Source organism: Aotus nancymaae, unplaced genomic scaffold (assembly GCF_030222135.1).
Source record: "Aotus nancymaae isolate 86718 unplaced genomic scaffold, 86718_ANA_hifiasm-v0.15.2.pri h1tg000200l, whole genome shotgun sequence".
NCBI lineage: Eukaryota > Metazoa > Chordata > Mammalia > Primates > Aotidae > Aotus > Aotus nancymaae.
This window is the reverse complement of record NW_026988615.1, coordinates 519,170-534,605: the sequence shown is the minus strand read 5'-3', so window position 1 is coordinate 534,605 and position 15,436 is coordinate 519,170. Positions and strand designations below refer to the sequence as shown.

Sequence of the window (15,436 nt, the reverse complement as noted above, 5' to 3'; positions counted from 1 at the left end):
CCCAGGCTGGAGTGTAGTGGTGTGATCTTGGCTCGTTGCAACCTCTGCCTCCCTGGTTCAAATGATTCTCCTGCCTCAGCCTCTAGAGTAGCTGGGACTACAGTGGCACACTACCACACCTGGCTGCCTTTTGTATTTTTAGTAGAGATGAGGTTTTGTCATGTTGGCCAGGTTGGTCTCGAACTCCTGAGCTCAAGTGATCCGCCCACCTCAGCCTCCCATATTGCTGGGATTACAGGCATTGAGTCTCTGTGCCTGCCCTGACTTTTCACTTCTTGACTCAGCTCTGCCATTTCATGTGTTCATCACAGATCTCTCTCTCTCTTTATCCCTTAATAATTTCTTGAACTTGGCTGGGTGCAGTGGCTCACGCCTGTAATCCCAGCACTTTGGGAGGCTGGGGCGGGTGGATCATGACGTCAGGAGATCAAAACCATCCTGGTCAACATGGTGAAATCCTGTCTCTAGTAAATAAATAAATAAAATAAAAAAATAGCTGGGCGCGGTTGTGGGCACCTGTAGTTCCAGCTATTTAGGAGGCTGAAGCAGGAGAATTGCTTGAACCCAGGAGGCAGAGGTTGCAGCGAGCTGAGACTGCGCCATTGCACTCCAGCCTGGCCAACAGAATGAGACCCCATCTCAAATAATAATTTATTGAGCTCTTTTTGTCTCTTCATTATATTTTACACATTTGTGTAATTTGTAGCAAAAATTTTGGTCATAGACAGTATTCACCTGCTCTGTGGCAACCTTCTTCCTCTGTTATTATTATCCTGAGGCGGCTTTACATAGATGCTGTGCTACTGTGATTCATGGAGGTCCACATTGTGGACGTGCAGAACTTTGTCTTGGGCTAGCAGTATTTTCCTTAAGACCCAGGTTTTTATGTGTGGAGTTTTTAAATTTTTTCAATGAAGTTTCTTAGAAATAAAAATCCATTGGCCAGGTGTGGTGGCTCATGCCTGTTAATCCCAGCACTTTGGGAGGCCGAGGTGGGTGGATGAATTGAGTCCAGGAGTTTGAGACCAGCCTGGACAACATGGTGAAACCCTGTCACTATAAAATATGCAAAAAATAGCTGGGCATGGTGGGGCATGCCTGTAATCCCAGCTACTCGGGAGGTTAAGGCAGGAAAATCGCTTGAACCTGGGAGGCAGAGGTTGCAGTGAGCCGAGATCACACCACTGCACTCCATCCTGGGTGACAGAGCAAACCTTCATCTCAACAAAAAAGAAAAAAGAAATACAAATCTATCATGTATATGGCAAGGATGCAAACCAATAATAAAATAAACATTTGTATACCCACCTTCCAGCCTAAGAAATAGAACTTTCCTGCTACTAAGAAGTCCTGCCTCTTCCTCCCATCTCCCTTTGGAGCCAACTGTGGTCCTGAATTTTATCATTTCCCTTGAGCTTCCTTTTTAGTTCTGTCACACACACACGTGTGTATACATCATATATATGCACGGACGTGTATATCCTTAATGACAGGCTGATGCATCTTGCATGTTTTTGAACTTTATGTAAATGAAATCATATTTCACACACACACACACACACACACACACACTTCTGTGACTTGCTTTTGTGGCTTTTGTTGCTTCGTGATTCTTCCAGGTTGGTGTGCACAGCTATAGCTCATCACTGCTGTGCAGTGTTCTCTGCTTGGACATGCACTCATTCATTCACACCCTTGTCAATGGCCACTTGGATTCTCTTAGAAGTATTGCTGCTTTGAATACTTTTTTAAATTGTCTTCTGGTGGATGGGCCAAAGAATTTTTCTAGGGCAGTGGTTCTCAATCCTGGCTCTACAATGACCTGGGTGAGATTTGCAAAAATGCTGACGCCCTGGGCCCTACTCCAAGAGATTCTGACTGAATTGGGTTTTGGAAAGAAAACTCAGGAATAGTTTTATTTTTTATTTTGGTTTATTTTTGGAAGCTATCCAGGTGATTCTAATATGCAGCCAGTGTTCAAAGTGACATGAAGGTGACATTGCTCAAAGTATCCCTACCAAAAGTGAGATCTCACCTGGCCACATTTTCACCAATACTTGGTAAGGTTTCTGTTTAGCCTTCTCCCTGCCATGAGGACAGGCAACTGGGCTATTCACAGTCTCTCTTCTCCAGCGCAGAGACCAGGGTGCTTCCCGCATGCCAGACTCTGCTGTGGGGTTCTCCCTTCGGCCCCACTGCCTGCCCTGCACTCGGAACCCACTGTTACAAACAGGGGCCCATTCTGCAGCTCAGGGGTATCTTCGCCTAGAGCAGGTTTGCAGCCTCACCTGCTCTCCCTTCTCTCCTGTCCACACTCTGGCTCCAAAGCCTCTGCTCTCACCCTTTTCGAGGTATTTTGGGGTTCAGTTTTGGCTGCCTCCTAACCCCAAGGAAGGTGTGGTTTGTCTCTGCTGTCCCCTTCACTTTCTGCTTTTGAATGATTTCAGAAGGGGGAAGTCCCAGGTGTACACTGCCAAGTTCTAAGCTAAAGACCTTAGAAAACTAGAAGAGAAGAAAGATGATGCCCCAAGCCCCAGCTCGGTCGACCTTAGGCTGACTCAGAATGTCCAAGGACATCAGGCCTCAGTACTTGCTTTTTCTTTGTTTTTTTGAGACGGAGTTTCACTCTTGTCAACCATGCTGGAGTGCAATGGCGCGATCTCTGCTCACTGCAACCTCCGCCTCCTGGGTTCAAGCGATTCTCCTGCCTCAGCCTCCTGAGTAGCTGGGATTACAGGTGCGTGCCACCACGCCTGGCTAATTTTTGTAGAGACAGGGTTTCACCATGTTGGCCAGGCTGGTCTCAAACTCCTGACCTCAGGTGATCCATCTGCCTTGGGCTTTCAAAGTGCTGGGATTACAGACGTGAGCCACCGTGCCCAGCCAGGCCTTAGTACTTTTAAGAGGTGCTCAGGTGAATGACAGCAGCAGGTCACCCTCCTGGTCTCACTCTTTCCTCAGATGTAAGATGAGGTTGCATTCAGTGATTATCAGAGCCCATGTGGGCTCCAACACTGTGAGCTTGCTGAAGGCTAAAACCTCTAGCCCGTCTGGCTGTTGCCTCTCTGGGTGCAGGTGCAAGTGCAGCTGAGCCCGCAGTCCAGGTGTGCACTGCTGATTGGCGAGGACTCTGCCCTCACTCTGGGCCCCAGACTCTGAGCTGGCTGGCTTGCCTTGGACCCTGTGGAAAGCCAGCATAAAATCATTAACTATGCCAACTGCAGCTGACAAGAGGTGGCAGCGTCCATTTTGCCAGCAGCAGCTGGGACTCAGAATAAGAATCGGCAAAGGCTTGAAGCATTTGCTAGACCACTGCAAGAAGTTCTGGCTCAGGATCTCTTGCCCTCAACTTGGAAGTGGAGATTTTTGTCCTTCATCCGGGCAAGTGCAGTGGAAGCAACTAACAGTGGCCCTGCAGCTTAAAAATTATGCTACAGTCAAACCATTCTGGGGCTGAATTAGTTTCCTATTGCTGTGTAACCAATGATCTCACATTTAGCTGCTTAAAACACCCATTTCTTACCACAGGTTCTCTGGGCCAGGAGTCCTGGCACAGCAGACTGGAGCCTCTACTCAGGATTTTACAAGGTGCCTGCTAGGCTGCATTCTCTTCTGGAACTTAGCGTCCTCTTCCAAGCTAACCTGGTTGCTGGCAGAATTTGGTTCCCTGCAGTTCCTTCCATGGCCCTCTCACAGCTTGGCAACTGATACGGTTAGGCTTTGTGCCCCCACCCAAATCTCATCTTCAATTGTAATCCCCATAATCCCCATGTGTCAAAGGAGAGACCAGGTGGAGGTAACCGAATCATGGGGGCAGTCTCCCCATGCCGGTCTCGTGATGGTGAGTGAATCCTCAGGAGATCTGATGGTTTTATAAGGGGCTCTTCCCCCCTCGTTCGGCATGTCTCCTTCCTGCTGCCTTGTGAAGAAGGTGTCTAGCTTCCCCTTCACCTTCCACCATGATTTTAAATTTCCTGAGGCCTCTACAGCCTTGCTGAACTGTGAGTCAATTAAACCTCTTTCCTTCATAAATTACCCAGCCTCAGGCAGTTCTTTATAGCAGTATGAAAACAGACTAATACAGCAACTTACTTCTTCAAGGCTAGCAAGAGACTCTTCTCTAGTTCTTTTAAAGTATCAACTGATTGGGTCAGGCCCACTCAGGATAATCTCCCTTTTAATTAACTTCAAGTCCATTAAGGACTTTAATTACATCTGCAAAATCCCTTCACTTTTGCCACAGAATGTAACCTAATCACAGTAGGGATGATGATCCCATCACATTGACAGGCCCCACTGAAACTCCAGGGGAGGCTATCATACAAGGGCATGAGTCACTAGGAGTCATCTTAGACCCACGTATAAAAGGGGCTTTGGAGCCAAACTTCAATTAGCCACAGCAACAACTAAAATCCACCAGCAGGGACTAGGATAAGCAAAAGCAAACTTGGAGAATCAAATCAAGTTTCAAGGACAGACACCAATTGAACACTTTTATTTACTAGTAAATTATAAAAATCCAGGTCTCTTAAATCCACATAATTTCTCCAAATATTTGGCAAGATTGATCCCAAGTCCATATGGGTGGGTAACAAGAACAAAGGGGTCTCTGCACAGAGAGACTTATTGTTGGTTCAGCATTCTGCCCTGCTTCCCTCTAAATGCTCACCAACCTGGGCTCTTCTAAAGTGGGCAGACAGGCCCTATTCTAAGCACAGGACTAGCCCCATTTGTGTGTGACACTAAGTTCTTCCAATGGTCCAAACTGAGCGTAGATGACTATCCAACATCACACACAAATGCACAGCCCCTCTCTTGACAAGACATGCAGAATCTCAAGATATCTCAAGATATGCAGCAAGTTTAATACCTGATGGTTAACAGAAATGACAATAAAACACAGATGCAATGCTATAGTAAAATGAGGTTGGAGGTGGAAGGGGGCAGAGGGACGCTGAATATCATCACAGCAACCAGTGAGTAACTCCTCTGGTGCCCTGAGGAGGTCGTGAGACACTTGACTTGTGTCACAAAGAATGGAATAAACTAACAACTCTGAAAGACAAGCAGGTGGCGGCATTGCTGAGATGAGACTCCGGGCAGGGGCCTGGAGCTCTGTCACAAAGCGTTAGTGCTCAAGGATGTCTGGGCTCAAGAGTGTTCTGGTCAGAATTTTAACAGAAGGACTTTTTCAGGACACACTCCCTTCTTTTAACATGAGGTGAAGAAACCCATCCCATTCTGGGTAACCAGGCCCCATAATACCTTTTTGATACACAGCAGCACTACACACCACTGTGCCCACAAGCCAGCTTCACTCTGTCTGCTAAGCACCCACTCTGCAAACGGATCTCAAACAGAGTGAACAAATCCAGAGGAGGTGGGAGGAGCCACAGTGGTGGGATGTGAGAGACAGGAGCTGGCTGAAGGAGTAGATGTGTCCCATGTTGGGTCCCTCCTAGGCATCATGAAGATTGCTATTGCTCAGAAGCACCTTTTCCCCAGGTTTGAAGGCTGGCATCCCAAGGTAGGGGCAGCTGGCACAGCGGAAGGCATCACCCAGGTAGCACTGGAGAGAAAGAATGGGGAAGCCAAACGTCAGCTTATCCTAGGCATACTGGCTAGAAGAAAGAAAGTCCTAATTTCATAATGTAGCCACAGTGGCCTGAAGGAAATAGCTGAGTATGTTTGCAGGTCCAACTGAGACTCAAATACTAAGAGTTTTCAAGATTTCTGGTTTTGTGAAAAACTATAGTCAAGAATAAGTTCCTTAGGAGACCATAGTTCTATATATACATATTTATATATATGTATGTATGTATATATACATTTTGTGTGTGTGTGTGTGAGAGAGAGACAGAGTCTCCCTCTGTCACCCAGGCTGGAGTGCAGTGGTGTGATCTCAGCTCACTGAGACCTCCGCCTCCCAGATTCAAGTGATTCTCCTGCCTCAGCCTCCCAAGTAGCTGGGATTACAGGCATGCACCATCATGCCCAGCTAATATTTTTGTATTTTCACTAGAGATAGGGTTTCACCATGTTGGCCAGGCTGGTGTGGAACTCCTGACCTCAAGTGATCTGCCCGCCTTGGCCTCCCAAAGTGCTGGAGTTACAGGCATGTGTCGCTGTGCCCAGTCATAGTTCTATATTTTATGCAGTTCCAAACACAACCAACCTTGGTTAAATGTCTAACTCTGAAGTAGAAAGAAATGGGCCACAGATTAAAAAACAAGACCCTCTCCAATGGGCACATGCACGCTAACCCACTCTCACCCTCAGGAGACAGCCTTTCTTCCCATTACTACCTACGTCATGTGCTCATGCATTTGTCTGTTCCTAAAATATTGGAGGTGGAGCTTGTCTGTGTTTAGTGTAGAAGGATGCCTAATCCCCCTGGGGGTTTTGTGAATGCTGAGGAATGATCCTTCTATTTACGTTTCCACAAGCTTACTTGGGTTGGGAGTTCATCTGTTCCCTTGACTTCTCTCTTTCCAGGTCTTCAGCAAGGCCACAGGTGCTGTGGGAAAATCAGTAACTAATGAATGAGAATTGCCACCACCCAGAAATCCCAAATCCTAACAGTGCCAAAATGTGCTGTAAGCCTTTTCTCTTCACACCAGGTGTCGTAACTCAGAAGCCTATGGGCCAGGCAGATAGCAGCAATGTGAGAGGCTGCTGAGGGAGACAGGAGGGAGAGGAGGATGGGGGGAAGTAGAGGGTGTATGCTCTGTCTACAGAGGGTGGCCACTACTCAGCTTCAGCTGGTTATCATGTTGGGTAAAGTGGACTCAGTTTGCCATATTTTCCAAATTCAAGAACAGAAGGGAAAAAAATCTGTGTTTTCTCTTAAAATCTCCTGATTTGTAAATGCTGGCAGCTTTTACATTTTAAAAACACTGATGATTAAACAAGCCTGAACACCACTGATTAACTTTCTACCATCCTTCCCAAGCATTTATAAAAACAAATGTGAAAACATCAAGGTCTTGCTCTGATGCCCAGGCTGGAGGGCAGTGGCACAATCATGGCTCACTGGTAGGGTTTTGAGGGAGAATGAGATTAGGCACAATTATGGCTCACTGTAGCCTCGACCTCCTGGGCTCGTGATCCTCCTGCCTTTGCCTCCCAAGTAGCTGGGACCACAAGCACATATCACCATGACTGGCTAATTTTTAAAAAAATTATTTGTAGAGATGGCCTCCCTATGTTGCCCAGACTGGAAAATGAATGTTTTAAAAATGGTAAAGCATTGCAATTACTTGAGCATGAGGCCACTGGAGGCAGCAGCACAGGCTCCAGTCACCCGGCACTTACCAGTTCATGCAGGCCTTCCTCTTTTTCCCTTCTCCACAAGCAGCAGCCTGCAGGGAAGCCTGATCTGGCTTCTTCAAATCTCCCAGATCCAGCAGCTCATCTGAGTCAATGAGATCCTGGAGAGTGTTAAAGCAATGAGTGACACAGTTGTGGTTTCTGCTAATGAAAAGCTAAAGTGACCACAGGCTTCGAGAGGAAACTTGGAGTCCAGGGTAAAGAAGGTGTCCGCCCTGTCCTTCTTTTGGTTGATCATCATGTTCAACCTGACCACATGCTCAAGAGGCCAACAGTGGGTTAAACTACATCCACAGACTATGCACTAGGATGTGAAGGAATCAGGAACAAATTGACATGAGCAAAGCCTGTAAGAATGGCCAGCAAATTGTAGAGAATGTTGTGGGAGGTGGGCAGGAGTGGGGAGAAGGGAGAGAGCAGGCAGAACAAAGAGAGAAGTGTCTATGAAGAGTCATGCAAAAAATGGAATAGCTTCCATATAAAAAATCAAATAATTATATATACTTTTACGTAATTCTTTGTAAATGTGTAGACACTTAGTTTGTAAACTCTATGAGAGCATGAGCCTGACTTATTTTGCTCACTACTCTAACTTCAATAGTAGAAGTGTAGAAATGAAGAACTTTATTATAGACATGGCAAAGATGGAAAATATTGCTTTTTAAAGCATGGAACATTCAGCAACTTGCCCAAACCAAGAGGCCAATAAAACTATTTAAGCTGACAAAATCTTTTCAGGTTTACACATGCCCACAAGAGTTTTTAGCATATCACATGAAGTGAGGACAAGAAATTATGTGGGGAAAAAGACATACTAAAAAATTTAAAATGCCACCAATATGGCCAGGCACAGTGGCTCACATCTGTAATCCCAGTACTTTGGGAGGCTGAGGCGGGCAGATCACTTGAGATCAGGAGTTTGAGACCAGTCTAGTCAACATGGTGAAACCCTGTCTCTACTAAAAATACAACAATTAGCTAGGTGTGGTGGCACGTGCCTATAATCACAGTTACTTGGGAGGCTGAGGCAAAAGAATCACTTAAACTCAGGAGGCAAGAGATTGCAGTGAGCCAAGATCAAGCCACTGCACTCCAGCCAGGGTGGCAGAGCAAGACTCCATCTCAAAAAAATAAAAGCCAACAACATGGAGTTTCCTTCTAAACCAGAGATGTAAGTGACAGGAATAGTCACAAATCTGGGCTTTAACTACGTTCACACCGACAAGTCCAAAAAGGTCACTATAGCTGTTCACACTCAAACTGAGGCTGGAAAGAAAGCAATCAAGTGAACGTGGTGCCAGCTCACCATGCTGTGGTCCTCCATATCATTGGCTGAGAGTGTCCACAGCTTGGCAGCAGCAGGGTCCACAGCAGGCTTCACTGAATCCAAGCAATAAAAGAAAAAGAGCTCCATAAAAACAGAAACTATTAACTACAAAACAGAAACTATTAACTACCACATACCTAAGTGCTTTCTGCCGTGTAGAAGAGAACACACTAGACTGGGAGGCAGAAGGCGTGGGTTCAAATTCCAGCCCTACCCCTCTGAGATGTCTGACCTTGGGCCAACCACTTTCTGATAGTTACAGAAGTCACCATTTGCTAAGTACTTGCTTTGTACCAGACACCATATTAAGCACTTCATATACATTATCTAACTTAATTCTGCTGACAACCTTATGAGGTAAGTGTTTGTCGTCCTAATTTTGCTGCTGAGGAAACAGGTTTAGACACTTAGGCTGGTTCCACAGGCTGCAAAGTCTGTCTGATGCTTTTTCTTTTTTTTTTTTGAGAAGGAGTCTTGCTCTGTTGCCCAGGCTGGGGTGCAATGGCGCGATCTCAGCTCACTGAAACCTCTGCCTCCCAGGTTCAAGCGATTCTCCTGCCTCAGCTTCCCAAGCAGCTGGGATTACAGGCACCTGCTACCATGCCCAGCTAATTTTTGTATTTTTAGTAGAGACAGGGTTTCACCATGCTGGCAAGGGTGGTCTTGAATTCCTGACCTTAGCGATCCGCCCACCTTGGCCTCCCAAAGTTCTGGGATTACAAGCGTGAGCCACCATGCCTGGCCTTGTCTGATGCTTTTAATCTCCATTCCATATGGCTTCCTCATTGATACCTTAGTTTCCATCCTATAACATAAAGCTAATTTGTACTCCCTATGTTACTGCAGGTGTTTTGAGGATTAAATGAGAAATGTGTCAAAAACTTCAAAAATAGCAGAGCTTTAGCCTCATGTAAACCTGCTACATACAAGAAAATAGGCTCTAGAGCTGCTGGTGGGAAGGTAACACCATCATTGGCAGACAAATCTCACACTTCCTGATTCTTTGTCTAGTCAGAAGAATGCAAGGAAGAGCCAGAGAGCGGAAACTCGGATGCAGTGTGGGCAAATCCTCACGGACCCTTGGGGTAAGAGTACCCTCTAGTGATCATTGTGATTTTTTTTTTTTTTTTTTTTTTTTGCAAATAAACATTTTATTTCCATAGCACCCCTTCCCTTTTCCCGAAGAACATGATTTCACCTCTACGATCAAAGTAGAGGGCAAAAGCTGGTAAGTGACAAGGCAAGGGGTTACTAGAAAAATAGATTATACCCAAGACTCTCCTCTTGGGGACCCAGACCCCTGTCTTCAGGCTTCCCCTCAGTGCTTGCCAAATGGAGGGAATGAAAGACATGGAAAGGGACTGGAAGAAAAGCCAGGTCTGTTGAACAAAGGGGAAAGGAGCCTGGCACTGAACAGACCTGGGTGGAGGTGAGGTGGCATAAGCTTTGTTCCTCAATTGAGTGCTGGAGAAGGGAAAGGGGAAGAAATAATTTATTGGGTGATGTCAGATCTCTCTCAAGTGAAGCTAAATTCTGGCCAGTCTATGGAGGTAGAAATTGAGGATGGAAGGAAAGTTTAGAATCCCTCCTCCTCAGGAAAATAGACATTTATTACCCAGCTCTACCCTTTGGCCCAGCCTGCCTCTCCAAATGGCTTCCAAATCCCTCAGCTAAAATTTGCATCAGAAAATGGAACTGGAATGGGGACGCTGTCTCGCCCAAACCCTCCAGCCTCAGAACTGATGTACAGGTTGAAGAGCATGGATGAGGAAAAGGAAGTTAAGGAATGAAATTGCAATTTCCCTCATCCCCTATTATTATTATTGACATCATAATTTTACTTAAAGAATAAATACTTCCCATTTCCTCCCTCCTTTCTGCCACATCCTGTTCAGTTTCTAGGGCTTTAATATTCTTGTGCTCTTGCTCTTGCTTTTCCTTGAAATGGAAACCAAACCCCTGTGAGAAGAATGCAACTGCTTCCCGTCGTGACATGAATGGACCTCGTTCTGAAGGCTCAGAACGCCCAGCAGCTGCATGAACGAATCCAGTCCTCGAGTATGGACGCCAAGCTGGAAACACTGAAGGACTTGGCCAGCCTCTCCCGGGATGTCATGTTTGCCCAGGAGTTTATAAACCTGGATGGCATCTCTCTCCTCACGCAGTTGGTGGAGAGTGGCACTGAAGTTCTGGAAGCTGGAAGTCCACGATCAAGGTGTTGGCAGGGCTGGTTTTTGCTGAGGTCACTGGATTGTGGATGGCTGCCTTCTCTCCCTGTCCTCATCCTGGTTTTTCTTTTTGTGTTGAAACCTCCTCCTCTTAAAAGGACAAAAATCAGATTGGATTAGGGTCACCTAGTGGCCTTATTTTAAAGTAATCACCCCTTGAGAGGGCTTATCCCCAAATACTGTCCCATTCTGAGGTACTGGGGATTAAAGCTTAAACATATGAATTTTGAGGAGTCACACTTCAGCTCGTAATGCTTATGAAAGGGACACAACCAGTTTTGCTTTAAAAGAAAAAGAGTAAGAACTGATGCTATGCATGTGCCTTGTCAACATTCTTGCTTTTTCTCAGTGCTGTGGCCTTACTTTATGACACATCTCTACCTCTAGAACACCTCAAAAGATTCACCGTCCCTCAGAACCAGGATGGGGCATGGCAGGTCTGAATTATATCTCCATGTTGCACATGTATTATACAATGTGAAAGAATATCAATACTGAATGTACTTTATGTGAACTAAAGCAACTGAATGCCATTCTTAAAAAAAGGGAGTATCATGCTTATTAATATTTTATCAACAGTTCAATCAATGATGGATCAGAAATATAATGGCGGTCTCATAAGATTAAAAAAAAAAAAAGGTTCAACTGATCCTCCTGCCTCACCCTCCTGAGTAGCTGGGATTACAGACACACACCACCATATCTGGCTAATTTTTGTATTTTAGTAGAGACAGGCTTTCACTATGTTGGTCAGGCTGGCCTTTAACTGCTGACCTCGTGATCCACCTGTCTCTGCCTCCCAAAGTCTTGCGATTACAGGCGTGACCCACTGCATTGGGCCATAACCTGAATTTTTCAGAAGGGTTTTAGATTAAAAGATTTAAAGGGCTGGGCATGGAGGCTCTTGCCTATAATCCCAGCACGTTGTGAGGCACAGGCGGGTGGATCACATGAGGTCAGGAGTTCTAGACCAGCCGGCCAACGTGGTGAAACCTGGTCTCTAATAAAAATACAAAAATTGGCCCGGCCTAGTGACTCACACCTGTAATCCAAGCCCTTTGGAGGCCAAGGCAGGTGGATCACCTGAGGTTGGGAGTTCAAGACCAGCCTCACCAACATGGTGAAACCCCATCTTTAAAAAAAACAAAAAAAAAATTAAGTTGGATACGGTGGCCCACACCTGTAATCCTGGCTCTTTGGAAGGCTGAGGTGGGCGGATCATGAGGCCAGAAGTTCGAGACTAGCCTGACCAACATGGTGAAACCCATTCTCTGTAAAAATAAAATAAAATAAAATAAATTTAAAAATTACCTGGGCATGTGCTCGCTTCGGCAGCACATACTCTAAAATTGGAATGATACAGAGAAGATTAGCATGGCCCCTGCGCAAGGATGACATGCAAATTCATGAAGCGTTCCATATTTTTTTTCTTGTTTTTAAAACTCAAATAAAAATAAATTTAAAGTTAAAGTTAAAAAGAAAAGAAAATTAGCTGGGCACAGTGGTGGACACCTGTAAACCCAGCTACCTGGGAGGCTGAGGCAGGAGAATCGCTTGAACCAAGGAGGCAGAGGTTGCAATGAGCCAAGATCGCAGCATTCCACTCCAGCCTGGATGACAAGAGGGAAACATTATCTCATAAAAGGGCGGGTTAGGGGGGATTTACTCAGCACCTCGTTTTTACAATTGTAGACGCTGATCTCTGTTCTTTTGTTTGTTTGTTTGTTTGTTTTGAGAAGGAGTTTCGCTCTTGTTACCCAGACTGGAGTGTAATGGCAGGATCTCGCCTCAACGCAAACTCCGCCTCCTGGGTTCAAGGAATTCTCCTGCCTCAGCGTCTCAAGTAGCTGGAATTACAGGCGTCCGCCACCGCGCCTGGGTGATTTTTTTTTTTTTAACCAAGTTTCGCTCTTGTTACCCAGGCTGCAGTGCAATGGCGCGATCTCGGCTCACCGCAACCTCCGCCTCCTGGGTTCAGGCAATTCTCCTGCCTCAGCCTCCTGAGTAGCTGGGATTACAGGCACGCGCCACCATGCCCAGCTAATTTTTTGTATTTTTAATAGAGACGGTGTTTCACCATGTTGACCGGGATGGTCTCGATCTCTTGACCTCGTGATCCACCCGCCTCGGCCTCCCAAAGTGCTGGGATTACAGGCGTGAGCCACAGCGCCCGGCCAAAAAGTTCTCTTTTTGATGATCATGGCATAGTGGTTAAGAACACTCATTACAAAGCCTGAGTTCAAATCACATGTCTACTACTTTCCAAGTAGTATGGCAATTTACTTAAAACTCCTGTGTCTTAGTTTCTCTCTATATAAATAGCCATGATAGTAGCACCCAGTACAAAATTTTCATGTGACACTGTTATCATTTAGAACGTATAAGCTTATTGAAAACATCACCAACACATAGAAGCATGATGTACTTGTTATTTATAATTATACTTTCATACCTTTTGTGAAGATGTGGTAGATTATAATAAAGATAAAGGGAAAATATATGCTTGAAATAGTGGATGAGTGATAGATAAATATTTTTTAATGCTTACAGTTGGAAAATGGGTAAGAACAAATCAAATATTGTAAGCAGCCATTATGACCCAGAAATCTGTGTACACAACTTTATGCTACTAAAAATTTTAACACTGATTTTTATAATTAAATAATTGTCCTGCCATAGAAGAGGAATATTTTTTCTTATTTCAAGAAATCAGATAAATAAATGATAGCATGATATTTGTTTTGTTCATCTCACTTAAGGAGCTTATCTACGTGTCTCATATAGCTAGCATGAGTGTTCCTAATCCCAAGAATTCTGTCCTAGAGACAAGAAAACATTGTCATTCTGCAACCACTATGATACTGGGCTGTTTCCTCTTACATAACATAGTGTCTATGCCTTTATAGATAAAATGTTAAATTGAACTGAACTTCAAATAAATATCACATATATTGCATTTTGAGATGCTGGTAAATATTGTATTAAAATATGATCACATATATTAAATTATTAAATTCATGCAGTTTTTTCTTGTCCATAAAATTGTTTTAAAAATAATGAAAGCATTTTCTTGAACAAGAGAACACACATGTGTGATAAAAGAATACTTTTTCATTAACTATATTTTACAATTTAAATATTTACAAATTTATAGGTCTTCAGTTACACATGACTATAATCAAGATTCTGTCACTTTGAGATCGATCCAAGATGGCCACTTAAGAGGAAGTCGGGATTGCAGCTCCGAGAGAAGGCGCAGAGGGTGAGTGGACGCCGCATTTCCAGACGGACTTTTACTGCCCACAGACCAGGAGATTCACAGGAGGAAAAGCCCCACGGGTCTCCAGCGCCGCTGGTTTGAGCGGAGTGGCCGCTCAGCCTACGCCCTGGAGCGGGGGGCAGTGGCTTCTTGCGCAGAGCGAGAGAGACAGAGTTCCCTCTGAGCCAGAAAGGGGAGCTGAAGCAGGGAGCCAAGCCAGGAGACCCCCGGGGAAGGGAGTGCCACGAATCTCAGAGCCGCTGCTTCGGCTGACGCAGCGGCACACAGGGCAGCGGATTTTAATTGCGCGGAGAAGCTCCCCGCATTCCCAGCACCGCTGGTTGGACCGGAGCAGCCGCTCGGCCTGCACGGGGGGCGGGGAGCAGCGGCTCCTTGAACAAAGTGAACGAGACTGTGTCCCCTCTGGGCCAGCAAGGGGAACTGTGGCAAGGAGGCAAGCCAAGAGATTACAGGACAAAGAGGGCCCCTCTAGAAACACGGCTGAACCCGGGACGGTTCAGCTCTGTGGGGGAGGGGCGTCCTCCATCGGGAAACACCCTGCAGTTCCCGGGGCAATTTTCCGTAACCAAGACAACCCGCCACTACAGAGACTCCGTCACTACAGGGGCGGGCCAGCATAGCGGAAGCAGTTCTAACTACACCCACAGGACTGCTGGGAAGCTCACACGGAAGCTGGGCGGAGCCCACAGCAGCTCAGCGAAGCCTCTGCAGGCTGAGTGTGACTAGACTGCCACCTTGTGGGCAGGGAAAACGGTAGCAACACAGCTGAAAAACATAAAGTGCTAAACCCCTGGGCCAGAACACCTGGGGAGAAGAAAAGGGGGTTTATGAGTTCAGCTGCTGCAGACTTAAAATTACCAAAATCAGAAAGACAGCAACTACAAAGTCAATAGGTGGATAAATCCACAAAGATGGGAAGAAACCAGCGCAAAAAGGATGAAAACACCCAAAACCAGAACACCTCTCCCCCTACAAGGCAGCATAACTCCTCACCAGCACGGGAACAAGACTGGACGGAGAATGAGTGTGATGAAATGACAGAATCAGCTTTCAGAAAATGGATAATAAGAAACTTCTGTGAGCTAAAAGAACATGTTCTAACCCAATGCAAAGAAACTAAGAACCTTGAAAAAAGACTTGACGAAATGCTAACGAGAATGGACAACTTAGAGAGGAATATGAATGAATTGATGGAGCTGAAAAACACAACACGAGAACTTCGCGAAGCATGTACAAGTTTCAACAGCAGAATTGACCAAGCAGAAGAAAGGA

General features: G+C 45.5%; 1 non-coding gene across 1 annotated transcript; it reads left to right on the top strand.

Annotated features, from left to right (window-relative positions):
* Positions 1 to 12,203: 12,203 nt before the first annotated feature.
* LOC135273030 (U6 spliceosomal RNA) lies at positions 12,204 to 12,310 on the top strand. The gene has a single exon (XR_010340923.1). It is a non-coding gene; the product is annotated as a U6 spliceosomal RNA (small nuclear RNA).
* Positions 12,311 to 15,436: the final 3,126 nt, after the last annotated feature.